General features: G+C 41.4%; 1 protein-coding gene across 1 annotated transcript in view; it reads left to right on the top strand.

Annotated features, from left to right (window-relative positions):
• The window catches only part of GABRA3 (gamma-aminobutyric acid type A receptor subunit alpha3), a 1,714,543-nt gene that overhangs the window by 1,621,494 nt on the left and 75,246 nt on the right, over window positions 1–17,803 (top strand). The gene's annotated exons all lie outside the window — the stretch shown is intronic.

The raw sequence follows: 17,803 nt of genomic DNA, 5'->3' as shown, positions 1-17,803 counted from the left end.
TCTTTTTGGACAACGCCGACAAACAAAACTTCATCCAGAATTGCCTGGGTATTACTGTTTCCGGAAGGAAAACGGCGTTTGACCCCCCTGAACCTGCACACGAATAACGCAAACGAGGAAGAGGAAGCTCTGCGGGTTTCGAGTCGGAGGACGCAACGCATGAGGAGGTGACTCCGGACCTCGCGGCATTCAAACAAGTCAGGTATTCAGGGGTGGAGAGTGTGTGTGCATCTGCTTTTGTTAAATCCTAAATATCAAAGGAATAGTGAACAATTTGCCAAGGAAGGATTGTTTGTGCAAATATGTCAGCCGACAACGTGAGAGATCGGGAGGCGGCGGCTATGACAATGTTTTCCGACAGCCTCCCGTTACCTTCTAACATGCGGGGAAGAACCAACACTGACACTAACCCTAACAACAGCACGCTAAAAGACAAATTCCGAATATTGGAAAAGAAACTAAAAAGCGAACCAAGCAAGTGGTGGGAATCCAAATCTCTACAAAGCTACATTGATGTTAACCGTATACCTCGAGGTCTGCGAATCTTAACGGCTCCCAGCTATGAAAATCCCAATCCCGATCTTATGCGGGAGTGGGCCGAGAGTAACCTTGAATCGTCTCGACGTCTGGTATTAATTTTAATCAAATATGCGGACATAGATAGAAGCCAATTACTCGAGGAAATAGCCTAAATATATGAAGACCTAGAAACAGTGAGTGACATGGAGGAAAAAACTAAACTCACAAATGAAATGAACATAAGATTAAAAAAAGAGGAAGCTAAAATAATGGAAAGAAAAACATTTAAATTCCAACGAAATCGTAACAACTATGAGCTCGGTCAAATTTTTACATTTTCAAAGAAATATGATGTTCTGCGTGGCCCCACGACAAAATCATACAATAAAGTAAAAGTATCAACAAGAAATAAGGACCAAATTGACTCTACCATGTCGGATATCAGCTCGGCAGGAGGAAGTGAATCAGAATCCGAGCTCCGAGGAGGTGAAATGCAGGGACAGTTGACGAAGCCCTCCCCTGGGGAGGAAATAGGTTTTTTACGCCACGAAAGAATGCAATCACTCCGACCGAGGGTACAGCGAAATTACAACGAAAATATTCAAATTTCAAACGGAGGCAGAGCGAGGAGGAGGCGCGTCGCAACAAAACAAAAGGAGGGGCAGGGGCATAAGCCAATGGGCTCCCAAATAAGAATATCAAATACAGACTCTAACCGCACCATTGTCAATCTAACACCCATGGAACTTTCAGTTGAGGAAGAAAATTTATTAAAACTGGGGTTATCGTTTGCACTGCATAATAACCTTAACTATGCAAATACCAGGTTAGATGTATACAAAGCAGTTAGAAAGCTCAAGCTCCGCAAATTTCATCTACTTAAGGCTACTAAAAACACATCATTGCAAGATCCAGATGAAACCATTACCGTAGGTTCACCTATGCCCAGTGATATTGTGGAACTATGGGAAACCGAGGGGGCAGGATATGGTGAATATTCTGAACAAGACATTAGATGCGAAGTACCTATCAAACAAGTAGCCCCCAAAACGCCTTTTCGGCCACAATCAACTTTTAATCCTCTAATGCTCCGTGATGGATTGGATATTTTCCATGAGAATGTCACAACACAATTGAAAGGCCTACAAAAAAAGATTTATAATCAAAAGGCCAAATATGATAAGCAAATTCAACAATATGAGATGTTGGTGAACAAAATAAGCAAAGAAAAAGATGTGATTATCCGCGGCAGTGACAAGGGAGGCAATATTGTATTGTTGACTAGAACTAACTATGATAGAGAAGCCTATCTGCAGTTGAATGACAGACAATGTTATGAGCGCATCAATGCGGTCACCATGAAAACAACACAGCAGGAATATTATTTAAAGCTAATCAAGTGGAAAAACATGAAAATTCTCACAGAAGATGAATTTAAATATCTTAAAGTAGTCAACCCTGTAACCCCTTTGATTTATTTTATTCCGAAAATCCATAAGGATTTGCTCAACCCACCAGGCAGACCAATTATCTCAGCCAGGGGTGGACTGCTGGAGAAAACGTCAGTTTATATTGACTATTTCTTGCAAAGCTATGTGAGATCCTTAGAGTCATATGTACAAGATACTGGAGACTTTTTGTTGAAAATCCAACAGGTCAAATGGGAAGAAGACTATTGGATGTTGGCCCTAGATGTGTCAGCGCTCTATACAAGCATAATACATGCTGATGGTCTAACTGCAGTAAACTACTATTTAGGCCAAAGACCGGAGCAATTTAAAGACCATAATCTAATGCTGCTCCAAATGCTCGATTTTTGCCTACAAAACAATATATTTATGTATAACAATTTGTTGTATCGTCAATTGCAAGGTGTGGCAATGGGGGCCAGTTTCTCTCCAAGCTTTGCTTGCCTTCATATGGGCGCTTGGGAGGAACTGGTCCTCAAAGTCAAACACAAGGTGATCTTTGATGCCAATGTGATAGTTTTGTTACGTTATATTGATGACCTTTTTGTGGTATGGAGAGGAACCCAGGAACAGGCTGTTAATTTTGTAGCTGCAATCAATGAAAATGAGTGTAATCTTAAGTTTACTGTAACCATGAGCCAGTCTTCCATCACATTTTTGGACACAGAAGTTTATATTTGTAACAATAAAATAGAGACTAAACTGTTCAGGAAGAGTACGGCTGGTAACACTATCCTACATGCTGGCAGTGCTCACCCTGCACATCTAATAACTAGTATCCCCTATGGGGAGATGCTCCGTTTAAGGAGAATATGTAGCAGTACACAAGATCTCAAGTTAGCACAACAGGCCAGCAAAAGCAGGTTTCTTCAAAGGGGTTACACCAAACAAATCATTGATAGTGCCATAATTAAATTGATGAGATTTAGTAGGCAGGGACTACTTAATGTATGTGAACCTGCAATACGTATGGAAATGCCAGCCAGCACAGTCACTACTGATCCATCATCCAAACAAACTAGCTCATTCAGAATAATAACGGGTTACAGCAAGCAACACAAAGAATTGTAAAAGATCATTAACCGCAATTAGCCCATTGTGCTGAGTGATCCAGTTATTGGTCCCACCCTACCACTGAGAGCCTCCATTACATTTAGTAGGGCCCCTTCTATGAAGGACCGACTGGTTAATACCAGCCCTGAAATAATTGAAAAAACCACTTTGCTACATACCAACAGGGTTTTTTTTTAAATGCAAAACTTGCAAGTCGTGTAATCACGGTACTATCATGAAAACCTATAGAGATGGTTTTAGTAACAAAGACCATCCCATCAATAAAGTACTTACTTGCAAAACCGAATCTGCTATTTATGTCCTCGAATGTCCATGCAGATTAAGATATGTGGGCAGTACGAAGCATGCTGTTCACAAACGCATATTACAACATCTCCGGGCAATAGCCAACCAGGACAACACCTATCCTGTGGCAAGACATTTTAGAGAACATCACCATAGCGACAATAAGGGCCTTAAATTCTTTGTTATCGATGCAGTAGTCACAAGTAGACGAGGAGGCGATAGAGAGCCTAGGCTCCGCAAACTTGAAACCAAATACATATTACAATTGGATACTAAAAATCCGGGAGGATTGAACATCACAGAGGATTTGCACACATGTTTACCATAACTCTGAGTTAGAAAACATTTTTATGTAAAACATTCTGTTATAAAAAATTCTTAGTTTTAGAAGGGTAACACCTAAGGGAGTTTTATCCTTTTGATAATTATTTATTGATTTAAAGAATTCTTGAATCATAAGGTACGAGCGAATGAAAGCAAATTTATATATTCTTTGCATTACAATATAGCCAACTGGAGTACCTGTTATCATCTTAACAGGTTATTAGTATCAGGTCTATTGCAAATCTGTCAAGTCATCCCGTAAGTAGAGCAAGATGATTCAAAATGTAATTGTGATCCTCTAATTTTTCCCATCTGCCTAGGTTTGTCTCTTTTTAGATATTGTCCTTTTTGGGAAACATCGCAGTGCTGAGCTTTAGGTCCCATGTAATTGGGAATAAGTTTGACAATATCTGTAATTATGATGTTAGGGTCAGGTGATACCGAAATACAAGATTTTAATTTTATATGATTGAATTGACTGGGCTCAGTCAATCTTACATACATTTGAGATGAATTCCCCTTACAATATGAAATTAATTGTATTGGGGTTTTATCACGAACAATAGGTTTTATTTACACAATTTAGTAGTTAGCACTTTTTTGCACATAGATTGATGAAACAGACCTATATGATGGCGATTACGATAGATCAATATAGGGATTTAACCCATGATTGATTAGGAGACATGTGTTTCAACACTGGACATATTTGTGGTGGCTAATGAACAATGTGATATTCACACATATATCAGCACAACATATACATGTTTGTAAGAGAAATTCCACTTTGAGTTGGTACCCAATATTACATAGGAGAGTATCCCTATATATACAATGGAATTTCTCAGTAATTTTGTTGTACAGATGCAATAATGATTACGTTATTGGCTTTGATGTAAAAATAATGGCATTTATCCATTATATCGCTATAAGCCTTGATCAACATGTTATGATTGTTTACAGCGCTGTATTTGCACAAATGAGTATTTTGCACTAATAATGTGTATGTTTTTGCTCTCAAATTGTATATTTGCACAATTAATGTGACTGTCTGTATTTTAAATAGCCACAGACCAGCATTAGAAATAATGAACCATTAATTTTTCGAGTTCATGTATTCGTTATCGTTACATAATGCTGCAGTATGTCTTTTATCTCTATTGCCAAACTTGTCACATGGTCTGTTTCAACCATTGCACTGTCACTTTATAAGGAGGATTTTGAATGGCTCACGTTGTCATGTGATCAAGGCTCGGAGGAGCCGAAACGTTATGGCGGCAATTTGCACAGAATAAAATAATTGCACTTACTTCAATGGTCCGTGTACGTGAATGCTGGGGAAGTGGCGAGGATTGAGTTACTGCCCATCTACGGAGTGTCTATATATATATATATATATATATATATATATATATATATATATATATATATATTCACTGAAAAAACCCTAGGTATCAGGGAGGTTATAGTTAGTTGGACATTTAACTCGTACAAAACCAGAGAAATTCCGTCATTATACTTAGTTCAGCTAACTATAACTCATGCCCCCGCAATTCACTGCTGATGATGTCACATATTACATCATTCATGACATGGTCAGTGATATCACTGATGACATCACTGGTGACATCTCAAATGACATCACTGATGACATCATCCAGTGACTGTTTTTCTATAAAGTTTAAATATGTTTTATAAATATTCCAAGGTGTATTGAAGAATGAGTGGGTGTATAAATGTCTGGATGGATGATTTAGTAGGTGTGTGACTAACTGTATAAGTGAGTGATTAAATGTATTTTACTGAATGTATGTGTTAGTGACTAAACTGTGTGAATATCTGTATCAGTCTGTCTGTTGTTGTATAAGCTACTGCATAGGTTGGTCAGTAGCTACATAAGTGTCTATATAGGTTATTGATTGGTTGTCTGAGTGTGTGTGTGGCTGGGCGGTGTGTGACTGTACATAGAAGTGTGAGTGGTTGATTTCCTGGGTGTATGGGTTCAAGAGTGCATGTGGAAACAGCTGTATTTGTGGGTGATTGTGTGTTTGGGTGTATTGGTGAGTAAATGGGTGTCAGTGTTACATGTCCAAGTAACTACATATGTAAAAGGAAGTGTATGTGAGAATTGGAGTATATAAGTGACTATACATAAGAATCAGTGATTCTGGCAGTGGCTGTATGGATGAGTGTCTACTTGTATCAGTGATTATATAATAGAGTAAGTATGTGTTAGTATCTGTATGAATAAGTGAGGCGGTGTGTGTATAACTGTATAGGTGAGTAAATGGGAGTGTGATTGATTCTTTGCATGACTGGCTAGGTGTGTGAGTAACTCTATGGATGAGTGGCAGTGTGTGAGTGTCTGTATAGGTGTGTGAGTGCATATGATAGTGTTGTATTGATGAGTGACTGCATATAAGAGTGATAGTATGTGTGAATGAGTGGATGTGTATGCAGACCTATGAATCAGTGACCCCTTTTTTTTTCTCGGCCCCGGCCCCTGCTTGACGATTCACCCCGTAACTTTCAGGACAGGAGCTGACCTGAGGTGATCACAAGTTTTGAAAATTTCGCGAACATTCGTCAACCGGTGTTAAAATTATTGGGAAAATAAGAACGCTTTTCCTATAGAAACTAGGTCCCAAATCTTACTACCTGCTGGTGACCGCCAGTAGGTAAAAAAAATAATTAAAAAAAAAAAATATATATATATATATACATATATATATATATATATATATATATATATAGATAGATAGATAGATAGATAGATAGATAGATAGATAGATAGATAGATAGATAGATAGATAGACAGATAGACAGACAGATAGACAGATAGACAGATAGATAGCTATATAGATATATTCATCCAAACAAAGCGCTCCTTCTGAAAACCAAAGAACCTTTGGTAGGTGGTGCATGCGCCGGCATAGCACGTCGACAAAGTTAAACAAGTCTCCAAAATAAAAAAATATATGCACTCTCAGAGCCAAGCACAGTACATGCTCTAAACCGTTGATTCACACATAACGCGTTTCCAATAACTTAATTTTTTTTTTTAAAACATACCAATTTAATTACAAATAAAAAATTACAATTTATAATATATATTGCATTTTGAAAACATTAAGAATTGTAAGATATCATTTTTGATACACAAAACACAATATTATATATGTAAACAAAATAAATTAAATTATAAAAAAAATACTATTCCCACTCCAGTCAGAAAAACAGTAGGGAAAGTGTTGGAATATGTGGGGGTAAAATATACTATTCCCAGTCCAGTCAATGCAGCAGTAGAGAAAATGTGCGATTGAAGGGGGGTCAAATTTATCGTTCCCACTCCAGTAAAAATGCAACAGTAAGGAAATTGTTGGATTGCGGAGCGGTAAAATTTACTATTCTTCCAGTCAGTGCAACAATAGGGACAGTTGGAGTACAGAGGGGTAAAATTAATTATTCCAACTCCAGTCAATGCAGCAGTAGGGAATGTGTTAGATTGTGGAGGGATAAAATATACTATTCCCACTTCAGTCATTACAACAGTAGGGAAAGTATTGGATTGGGGAGGGGTAAAATGTACTATTCACACTCCAGTCTATGCAACAGCAGAGAAAATGTGCGATTGCGGAGGGGTAAGATTTATCGTTCCCACTTCAGTAAAAATGCAACAGTAAGGAAAGTGTTGGATTGCGTAGGGGAAAAATTTAATATTCCCTCTCCAGTCCGTGCAACAGTAGGGAAATTGTTGGATTGCGGAGCCGTAAAATGTACTATTCCTCCAGTCAGTGCAACAATAGGGACAGTGTTGGAGTACAGAGGGGTAAAATTAATAATTCCAACTTCAGTCAGTGCAACAGTAGGGAAAATGTTTGATCAGGGATACAATTTACCAGTCCCACTGCAGTCCATGTAACTGTAGGGAAATTCTTAGATTGTGGAGCGGTAGAATCTACTATTCCTCTTCAGTCCTCTTCAGTCAGTGCACCAATAGGGAAAGTGTTGGAATGCAGGGGGGTAAAATTAATTATTCCAACTCCAGTCATTGCAACAGTAGGGAACACGTTGAATTGCAGAGGGGTAAAATGTAGTATTTTCACTTCCCTCAGTTCAAAACTAGGGAAAGTGTTGGAATGCAAAGGGTTAAATTAACTGCTCCCACTGCACTCTATGCAACATTAGAAACAGACTAATTATCTTAAAAAACAATAAAATATTGCAAAACATTACCAAATAACTTAAAAATATAATTGTGTAAATCTAAACATTCTATATATAATATTTTATAAAAATAAACAATTTACATATTTTTTAAAATCTTTAATTCATATAATAAATTCATTTAAATATTATTATAATTAAAACACCAAACTTAGGGGCTCATTATGATGGCGGAAGGACCGCCACTGCTGGGCCTGGCAGTGAGGTCCGACGGCCCTGCAGACTGCGATTCTCCCAACGCCATATTACGATGGTGGGGGGATTCAGACCATGACCGTGGCGGAGGCAAAGCAAAGCTCGTCCACCACGGAACCGCCCAAGGCAATCGTCACAGTTGCCCGGCGGATCTGTCTGCATCAACAAAATGGTGGCTGTGCCTAGCAAGCCCAGTCTGCAAATTATGATGCGGTCTTCGGCCAGCCTTTACGCGGCAGAGCAACCGCTGTTGAAAGGCAGGCGGAGTTTGGTCTGGTGGTGCGGGGAGGTGAGGGTGCACTGGGGTGTACCCCTGGTACCCCCCCAACATTTCACTGCACCAAGTGGGAGGCACAGCATAGTGCCTGCCACGTATGGAAAGTGAAATGCACAACATGCTCTTTTAGGCATTGCGGTGGTGCTGCTGTCAGCAGCCATCGTCGCAATTTTAACGGTGCGGAACAACACCGCGGTGGTGGCGGTCCCATCATAATAGGGTATGCGTGACCACCGCTTGCATGGCAGATGGTCCTGGTTCACGCCACCGTGGGGGATGGAGCCAGTCCGTCCGCCATCATAATGAGCCCCTATATTCTCAAAATAACATCAATAATAAAGCACAATATTATTTACAATTAAGAAGCAGAAAACAATTAACACAAACAACAATAAATAACATAAATAAAAAAATAATTAACTATTTTTAAATTTGTTATTACTTAACTTTCTACCCTATACATCTTCAAACTACACAACACACATCAAAAGGGCCGATTGAGATCTCGCTAGGAAAGCCCTCCGTACGACTCAGATCTAGTGGTCTTTGCTCCGCGAGTCTGAGCGACCAATCCCAATGCACTCGTATGGTGACGGACTCGGTTCGCTCGGACTCCAATTAAACTCTATGGGAGCCTGTATACAGAACACATACACAGGCTCCCGTAGGGAAAAGGGGTGGGTGGGGAAAAGAGTACACCCTGTGGTGGGCACCCCATTGTGCCCACCACACTATGCATGCATGGAAAGGGAGGACCCATGGGTACCCCCTCGGGAACGATTAGGAGGGCCCCGGATGAAGAGGGGCCGGCTACAGCCCCCCGAAGTCCGATTCCCACGGCTGTTTTATCACGCTTACACCGAGTCGATACAGCTGTCCGAACCATGCATCGTACTTGCTGGTTCGGAAGCAGTCCCCTTTGAGCTGCACGATTCGTCTCTGAATGACTGATTCGGGTTCGGAACCGATTCGGTCGGCGCAGACAGCTTATTCGCCTCGTACTTGGTCATTCAGATAGGGGAACGATTCGGTCTGAAACAGAGGCTCTGAATCGGATTTCCTTTTAGCGAATCCGGTTCGGAGTCCTTCCGAGCGAGATCCTAATCGGTCCGTAAATTGTTTTATTTACATTATAATATTTGCACATGTTATGTAGGTAATGTTAATTTGAAATATTCATTATAATTAACTAATAAAAAATAACTATATTTATTAATAAATTATTAGTATTTATTTAACTGCCCAAACTTTACCGGTACAAGTACAAGACACACCTCATATTTAACTTAAACAATATCACAATTTGCACAATTATTTATCAAATAAATAATTATAAAGGAACCTTAACTATTATTTATTATAATTAATTTCCTTCACACCCTTTACCCATACAAAAACAACACACCCAAAAAATTAATGTTTTTCAAAATGTATATAATTATCAATTGAATAATTAATTATAATAATAAATAACTTTTATTATTTATAGTTAATTTACTTCCCACCCTATAGCCCTACAAAATACACAACCTGCATGTAAAAATTAACTTAAAAATTATTAATTATACAATTAACATGAATAATGATCAATTTTATAATGATTAGTAATTTAAAATCAATTATGATTTAAGATTTTTATCATTAATTTACTACCTACCTGATGCCTCCACAAAACCCACAACCCCCACCTAAAACGTAACTTAATTTTTTTAACTCCTTCAGTGCCCATGACGAGATGGTCTCGTCATGGAGCGCGGTTGCGCTGTGCCCATGACGAGACTATCTCGTCATGAACCCCGCCCGCTAATTCAACGCCCCGCACAGGGCGGGGAAAGGGCGGGGCACTGAAGGAGTTAAATTATACAATTAACATAATTAATCATCAATTAAATAATAGTTATTAAGTACAAAATCATTCTAATTAATTTACTCCCCATCCTGAACCCCAATAAACCACTCAACCCGCTACAGTACTAAAAATTTGAAAAACGTATTGCAATAATTAAAAAGACTAATAAACTCACAAACTATATTAAAAAGAATTACCTAAATGTATTCAAACAATATATAACATATATGTAAAAATACACAAAAATTATGAAAAAATCGATATTATCACCAACTATAATTTTAAAATCGATATTAACAACCTATATATTTTTGTAATCGATATTAAAACTTTCTAAATTTTTAACATTGATATTACTGAACTTAAAATTGATATTTTTGTCAGTGGTATTCTTGCTGACAATATTCCTGTATCACGATATCTGCAACTTGATATTTAAGTAGGTCGATATTAAAATTTTGATATTTTGCCTTTTATTTATGTGTTTACAAAACATGCAAGCAGTGTGTAAACGCTCCTTGCGGGTTTTGTAAACACATAAATAAGAGGCATTATCATTTACACTGCCAATAGCTCAAACTCTAGCAAATGCGAGACCTACTGCATTGCAAATGCTTATTCTATTTCAAAGGATGGAATTCATAGTCTCTTGTCTCCAGCTACAGTGTGTGCTCAACCTGCTGTGCTGTTAAACAGCTCACCATTGGTCCATATGACTTTGGAGCAACCTTGAATTCTTTGACTAAACCTGCCTATTTTATGCCTTCCATCTCAATGACTCCAGGAATGTTATTTTTTGTAAACTAGTACGGTGGATTGTGATAAATGGTTGCACCTTTAAAATACAACATATTTTGTTGGTGCATAATCCAAATTAAGGCGTAGCCTTCAACAAGCATTTATTGACACTCCTCTGCAATAACAAATGTTACCATTACCAGAATTTAAAACTGTCTACTGACCTTGTAAGGATGAAAGGAAGTTTTGCACATGGCTAGCTTTCGCACACATACTTGGCAGGCTTGATAGATGTCTGCTACTTGTGCATTAACCACTAAGCTATGTTATCACCTAAACTACTAAGAGCTGGTATCGCATAAATATATTCTACTCAACTTAATTAGGAACGTCTTCATATACTGCAGGGTATTTAGTAAGCACTTTCCGGGACAGGAAGTGGTGGTGGGGTAAGGGAGGTGGGAATGTGAAGTGGAAGCAGCGCTGCGGTATGGAGAGGGGGAACGAAATAAACATGAAGCAAAACAGTGCTCCTATTTAATTATTAAGTCACTCACTTTAGCATGTAGCTGCTGCCCCTTTGCTTTTGACACGCTGTGGGTGTCTTTGTCCTGCGTTTGAATGCCGCTGTGCAGCAGGGAGTGTTAGTTCGGGTTTCTACACTTATGAAATGCCTGGGACCCGAAATGAGCCCTCAGGCAGCTAAATCAGCCCAGGGTTTGTGTGAAGTGAGAAGCTGCAATGGAGACATAGTCTTGCGCAGTGGGAGGCCTCCCCTTACTGCAGGCAAGAGAGCACAGATGTGTTGAAAACGAATCAGAGTGTACGAGGGGGTAGATTGAAAGTTTTTACATGTGTGCCTTTCTCCTTTCTGCCCTGCACCTTTCCTTCAAAACTTTGTTCTCACTTTCAGTACTTTCATTTGTTATACTTTATATTTTTGTGTAGTTGTTAATGCGCTGCATGGTGTGCTGTCAAAAGAGAACAATTACGTTAATTTATGTGATGTTCATTAATGCACGGAATGGTGTTGTTGGAAAATAAAAAAGAATGATTTATACATTAATTTGAGTGAGATTCTAATAAATATAAAGAACAACGCATCTTTCACACCGCAGAGGTCTCCCCGACCCATGGCAATCAACCGCTACGGCCAAACAGTCCACATCCCCTGGAGCTCTCTCCGACTCCCTCGTACCTTCTGCCCGGATGCAGCTGCTTGCCTATCGATTGGGACATCACCGCCCTCCTTTCAGCCGGCAGCACAGTTGCGGGCCTCAACAACGCAGGCCATCTAGGAGTCCTTTGATGCCTCGCCCTGCCTCTGGCAGCGGATAACAGTGCACTCAGTTCCTCCCACATTGGTGAGTTATAGCCGCCGGTCCATCTCAGGATTTGTGGGGCCCTTTAGGCGAACAGCATCCCGACGCTGCAAATCACACAGCCGCCATCTTCTTTGCAACTGGGTGATTGGAAGTGGAACAGTAAAAAAAAAATATTTGCAATGTCATAGGTCTTGCATTTAAATGCGAGACCTATGGCATTGCAAACAAACGGCCAGATTGTCCCGGCTGCTTTGAAAGTGAAAGTGTGCATGGTGCGCTGAATGTAAGCAAAGCCCATCGTTGTGCCTAAAGTAGGAGAAACAAAGTAAATAAAATATTGCTTACAAGACTAAATAACACATTCCGTGTAACAACTGAAGTAAAAGGGCCAGTAACCATGGGAGGTTACAAAAGAAGACATGACCGTACTAGCGAGGGACTAACAAGCGAATTACAGAATCAGAAGCCAGCATTTATGAAGGACAAAGACACAAGACAATAAAAAATATGGATGGAGAGTGGGTGGGGCTTCTCTTCCATACTCTACCATAGCAGATCACCAGAGCAGCGCATACGCGCTGGCTCAGGCTCAACCTAAAAAAGTTTGAAACATAACGTCCTAGCGGTAGTGTAACTAACAACTTCAGCCACACCTACTTGCATTCTGGGGTTTGTAGTTGCACTTTCTTTTGGTTGCACTGGCCATTATTCTTACTGGGCTGATGTCGTTCATTTGAATGGCTGCATTAAAAGCTCTCAGACTGACCTCAGATCTGCTGTTTTGGTTGCTTCATTGAAAGTGATAATATACATCTATCTAGTTTTGCAGCAGCTCTTCACTTCACCGCTATACCACTCGTGCTCACAGCGGGCAGGCTTGCACAAGTGCTAGAAGCATCCCACGTCCCACTGCACTTTTGGCATTATATTAAATTAGAAATATATAGCATATAGCTTACTGTAGTGCCAAAAAGGTTTTCGCACAATCTGGTCAGAAAATGGCAGCAGGTAAATGACCATGCACATAAGCCCTCAAAGAGCGTTTCAGATTTCCCAACGCTATTTCACAGCCGTTCAGTGCACAAAGGAGAGTATTTGTAACATTTGTTTACACTTTGAACATTGAGTACTCCATTGTACTCACGATGAACTGTCACTCGAAGTAGAAATCATAATCACACATAAAACAGGAACTATATCAAAATAAGTAGAGTGAAAAAGTTGCCAGTTATAGGTGAAAGAGAGAGGCCATGTAAGGAACTGTGTTTCTCCCTTCCAGATAGAGACACACATGGAAATAGCATAACTTGTGCACAACTTATTATCCGCCCAGTCTTCATTATTAGCAACGTCCGGAGGGACAGTTTTGGAAGATCCTATGGCCAGGTAAGGTGAAAAAGACTGTTACTGAGGAGCAGTAGACCGAGGACCGCTTCTGCACTTTACCCGTGTATTACGAAGCTGATCTAAGGGGTAGAATTCCACAGAAGATAGCCACCCGGCCTGCATCTTGCGTAATGAGTACGTCAGTTCCCGTTCTTAGTAATTACGAACATGATGTGATCTATGCAGTAAGCGAAAGCTTTGAGTGTGTTTTGTTCGGGCATAAGCTGCTTACAATCTGTGTAGATTTCTTACCTTCAATATCAGGCTGGGGTTTTGTTCGGGCATAAGCTGCTTACGATATGTGTAGATTTCTTACTTTAATGATGTAATATGCGAGGTGATAAGCAGTAAATGGCATGAGTGTAAGTTATTGTTAGTTCAGGTCACTTAATCTGCTGATTTTCGCTGGTTTTCTACGAGTGAAATCTGAGCGCACCAAAACATCCCTGTAACCTTTGGTTTTTCAGTGAATGTCTATGTTTTTTTAAAATTCTATTTCCTAACTATAACATTCATGTAGCCTTTTTGTTTTAGTGAATTTCTACAGTTTTTTAAATTACATTTCCAAACTATAATGTCCCTGTAACCTTTGTTTTTTTAAGTAAATTGTTAGGTTTTTTATTTTATTTCCTAACTGTAACCACTAACATTTGACACTGTGTGAGTGAGGGCAGTGGGTGTATGAGTATCCGAGTAGGTTTGTAAGTGGGTGTGAGAGAGCATGAGTGGGGCTGTAAATGGGTATATGACTTTCTGGTTGGGTCTGTGAGTCTCTGAGTAGATCTGTGAGTGGGTGAATAAGAGTATGAGTGATTCTGTAGGTGGGCGTATGAGTATCTGACTGAGACTGTGAGTGAGTGTATGTGTCTGAGTTTGTCTGTGAAAGGTTGCATGACTGAATAGATCTGTGAGTGGCTGTGAGAGTGTCTGAGTGAGTTGGTGCATGAGTGCCAGAGTGGATCTGCTCATATTTTGCTTGTTTTCTGTAGGGGTAGGCAGAGCTCGCAGGGTTTCATTTTGCAGAATTTCCTGGAGTTACCAAAAACCACTGCCAAATTCCATGAGCAGTCAGAGCATTGCTCAACCACTCCTATTGGAATCCCCTTGGCTACTCAGGGTCATTGGGGTCCAAGAACCCGTATTGTTGCCACAAGTCCCCCACAACGGGATTTCTGAGACCTGGTCATAGGCCCTGCCCCTTTCTCAACCACTCTGCAAAGGGGGCCCTTGGCACACTACTTTGTGGGGGATGAAGTCCCCTTGGCTGCTAAGGGTCTTTGGGGGCCAAGAACCCCTATTGTTGCCACAAGTAAGTCCCCCACAGCGGGACTGCTGAAATGCAGTCAGAGGCCCCACCCCCTTTCTTGATAACTCTGCAAAGGGGTCTATTGGTGCACTGCTGTTTGAGGGATGAGGTCACTTATTGTTGCCTGATTGGGTTCTGCTCAGTTTCTGCAATTTTTCAGCTCACTTCTAACCTTTATTTTGCCTCTTTCTGCTCATTTCTCACCTTTATTTTGCCACTTTCTGCTTGCTTTTTACGTTTATTTTGCATCTTTCTGCTTATTGCTGACCTTTGTTTTGCCTCTTTCTGCACATTCTGACCTTTATTCTACCTCTTTCTGCTTGTTTCTGAAGTTTATTTTACTTCTTTCTCCTCACTTCTGACCTTTATTCTGTCGCTTTCTGCTCATTTCTCACCTTTATTTTTTATCTTGCTGCTCATTGCTGACCTTCATTTAGCCTTTCTGCACATTCTGACCTTTATTCTGCCTCATTCTGCTTGGTTCTGACCTTTATTCTGCTTCTTTCAGCGCATTTCTGACCTCCATTTTGCCTCTTTTTGGTCATTACTGACCTTTATTCTGCCTCTTTCTGCTCATTTCTTACCTTCATTTTGCATCTTTCTACTCATTGCTGACCCTTATTCTGCATCTTTCTGCTCATTCCTCACTTGTATTGTGCCTCTTTCTGCTAGTTTCTGTTCTTATTTGTGCCTCTTTCTGCTTGTTTTTTATCTTTATATGCCCATTTCTGATCGTTATTTAGCATCTTTCTGCTCGTTGCTACCCTTTATTTTGCTTCTTTCTGCACATTTTGACCTTTATTCTGCCTCTTTCTGCTTGTTTCTGACCTTCATTTTGCCTCTTTATGCTAGTTCTTTACCTTTATTCAGCCTCTTTCTGCCCATGGCTGACCTTTATTCTGCCTCTCTCTGCTCATTTCTGTCTTTTACTTTGCCTCTGTTAGAAATGGGATTTCTGGTTGGCTAGGGCTTGCGCCAAAGCCAGGCAGAAACCACCACTCTAGTCAGGGCTGGGGAGTTACACGCCAAAGATAACCCCTGCTCACCCCCTTGGTAGCTTGGCACGAGCAGTCAGGCTTATCCCGGAGGCAATGTGTAAAGCGGTTGCGCGCGCACCCAGCATCAACACCCAAGGCCCACCACAAAAGAAACTCCACACAAGGTTATATATGAAAATAGCCTTTGTATTATACCAAAACACATTAGATAATAAATACACACTTCACAATGTGCCACTGGCACGGGCAGAATTTACAGGGGAATTATCTACAGGGGACAGGGCCTCATGGACCACTGTCAGGAATACGCACTTTTAGAACTAGCACTTTGTAGGAATAACACTTTAGAACATAGCACATATAATCACTGTAGCACCAATTAGAAAATGTAGCGCACAACCAGTAACCACTGGTAACAGGTAAGTACCACCTACGCAACCCTAACCACCTTAGGAAAATATTACGCAGGGAACCACGAACTTACTAGTCTAACCTATACTAGGAAAAACCCTCTCCTACGCATAGGCACAGTTAGAAATAAAAATAGCATCAAGGCAATGCACATTAGAGGTAGCCCCAATCTGAAATGTAGCGCACAACCAGTAACTACTGGTCAAAGTTAGGAATAGAACATAAGCATACAGGCAATGCACAGGCACAAAAGTACATATGTAAAGATCCTCAGGTACCCTAGGTGAGGGCACAACACAGGGAAACTGTCCCCAGGCCAACTTGGCCTCTCAGGGGCTCAAACGCCCTTTGTCCAAAGTCAGGGCTGGACTGCGCCAGCCAAAGCACAGGGCACAACCTAAACGTTGCAGCTGCCCACTAAGTGCTGGGCAGCTGTGGAGGCTGGCATGTTAAAGAGGGAGGTGTGTCCTGGGCTCTCAATGGCCCTTTCCACAAATAGGCCCCGCGTTGGAGCGCACTAGTGCTCTAAAACAATATGCCCCCTTCGTTGGAGTCCCTCTGGACTCTTGACTGAGAATGCCCCCACTGGAGCACAGGACGTGCTTTTACTCAAAACATGCCCCCGGGGTTGGAGCGGCCCGCTGCCATCCGGGGCCACCCTAAGGCAGAACTACACTGTGCCTTCACTGGCACTCAACAGGCTGGGGCGCCGGGAAATACCACCAGCCACACGGGGACTTTGTACACAACAGGGCACCTCACCTGTACTCCAGGGGGCTCCCTCTGGTCTCCCGCGGTGGTGTCTCGCTGCTTGGTGGCAGCCGGCACTCCGGCGGGGCAGCAGCGTCGCGCTGACTCGCTCTCTTTTCTCCTCTTCACCACAGGAGCGCGGGGTAGGCTCCCGTCCGCTCCTTCCCTGTTTCTCTGCTGTACAAAGGGGCTCTCCTCCCTCTTGGGAGCCCCGGGGGGAGACACCGGCCTCTCCCTCTTGTGCCGTTCTCCTCTCGGACCCAGGAGTGGAGGGGGCGGGAATGTAGACCGTGAGGCTACCAGGCGGCTTCCTACTTCCGTCGCGAGGCCCCACCCCCAGTCAGGCGGCTTCCGGGCCGTGGCGGTGAGTTTTCGGTGGTGAGAAAAACGGGGTAGGCTCCCATTTTTAGATATACCACAGCGGGGTGGGCACCCCCATTTTCGCTAGGTGTAAAGCGGGGTGGGCACCCGCATAGAAAAATAATTAAATAAGCGGGGTGCCCCAATGAGCGCCACAATGTGGGGTGGGCACCCGCTTTAAAGCACATAAACGCGGGGTGGGCACCCACTCACCCATGGATATAAAAATGCGGGTAGGCTCCCGCTTCCCAGAGTCACGCAAAGGCGGGGTAGGCACCCGCTCCGTAACGATTAGAGTTACGAGGGAATC

Source organism: Triturus cristatus, chromosome 5_2 (genome assembly GCF_964204655.1).
Source record: "Triturus cristatus chromosome 5_2, aTriCri1.1, whole genome shotgun sequence".
In the NCBI taxonomy this organism is placed as follows: Eukaryota; Metazoa; Chordata; class Amphibia; order Caudata; family Salamandridae; genus Triturus; species Triturus cristatus.
Note: the sequence above shows the minus strand (reverse complement) of the source record. Positions and strands in the feature narration are given on the sequence as shown.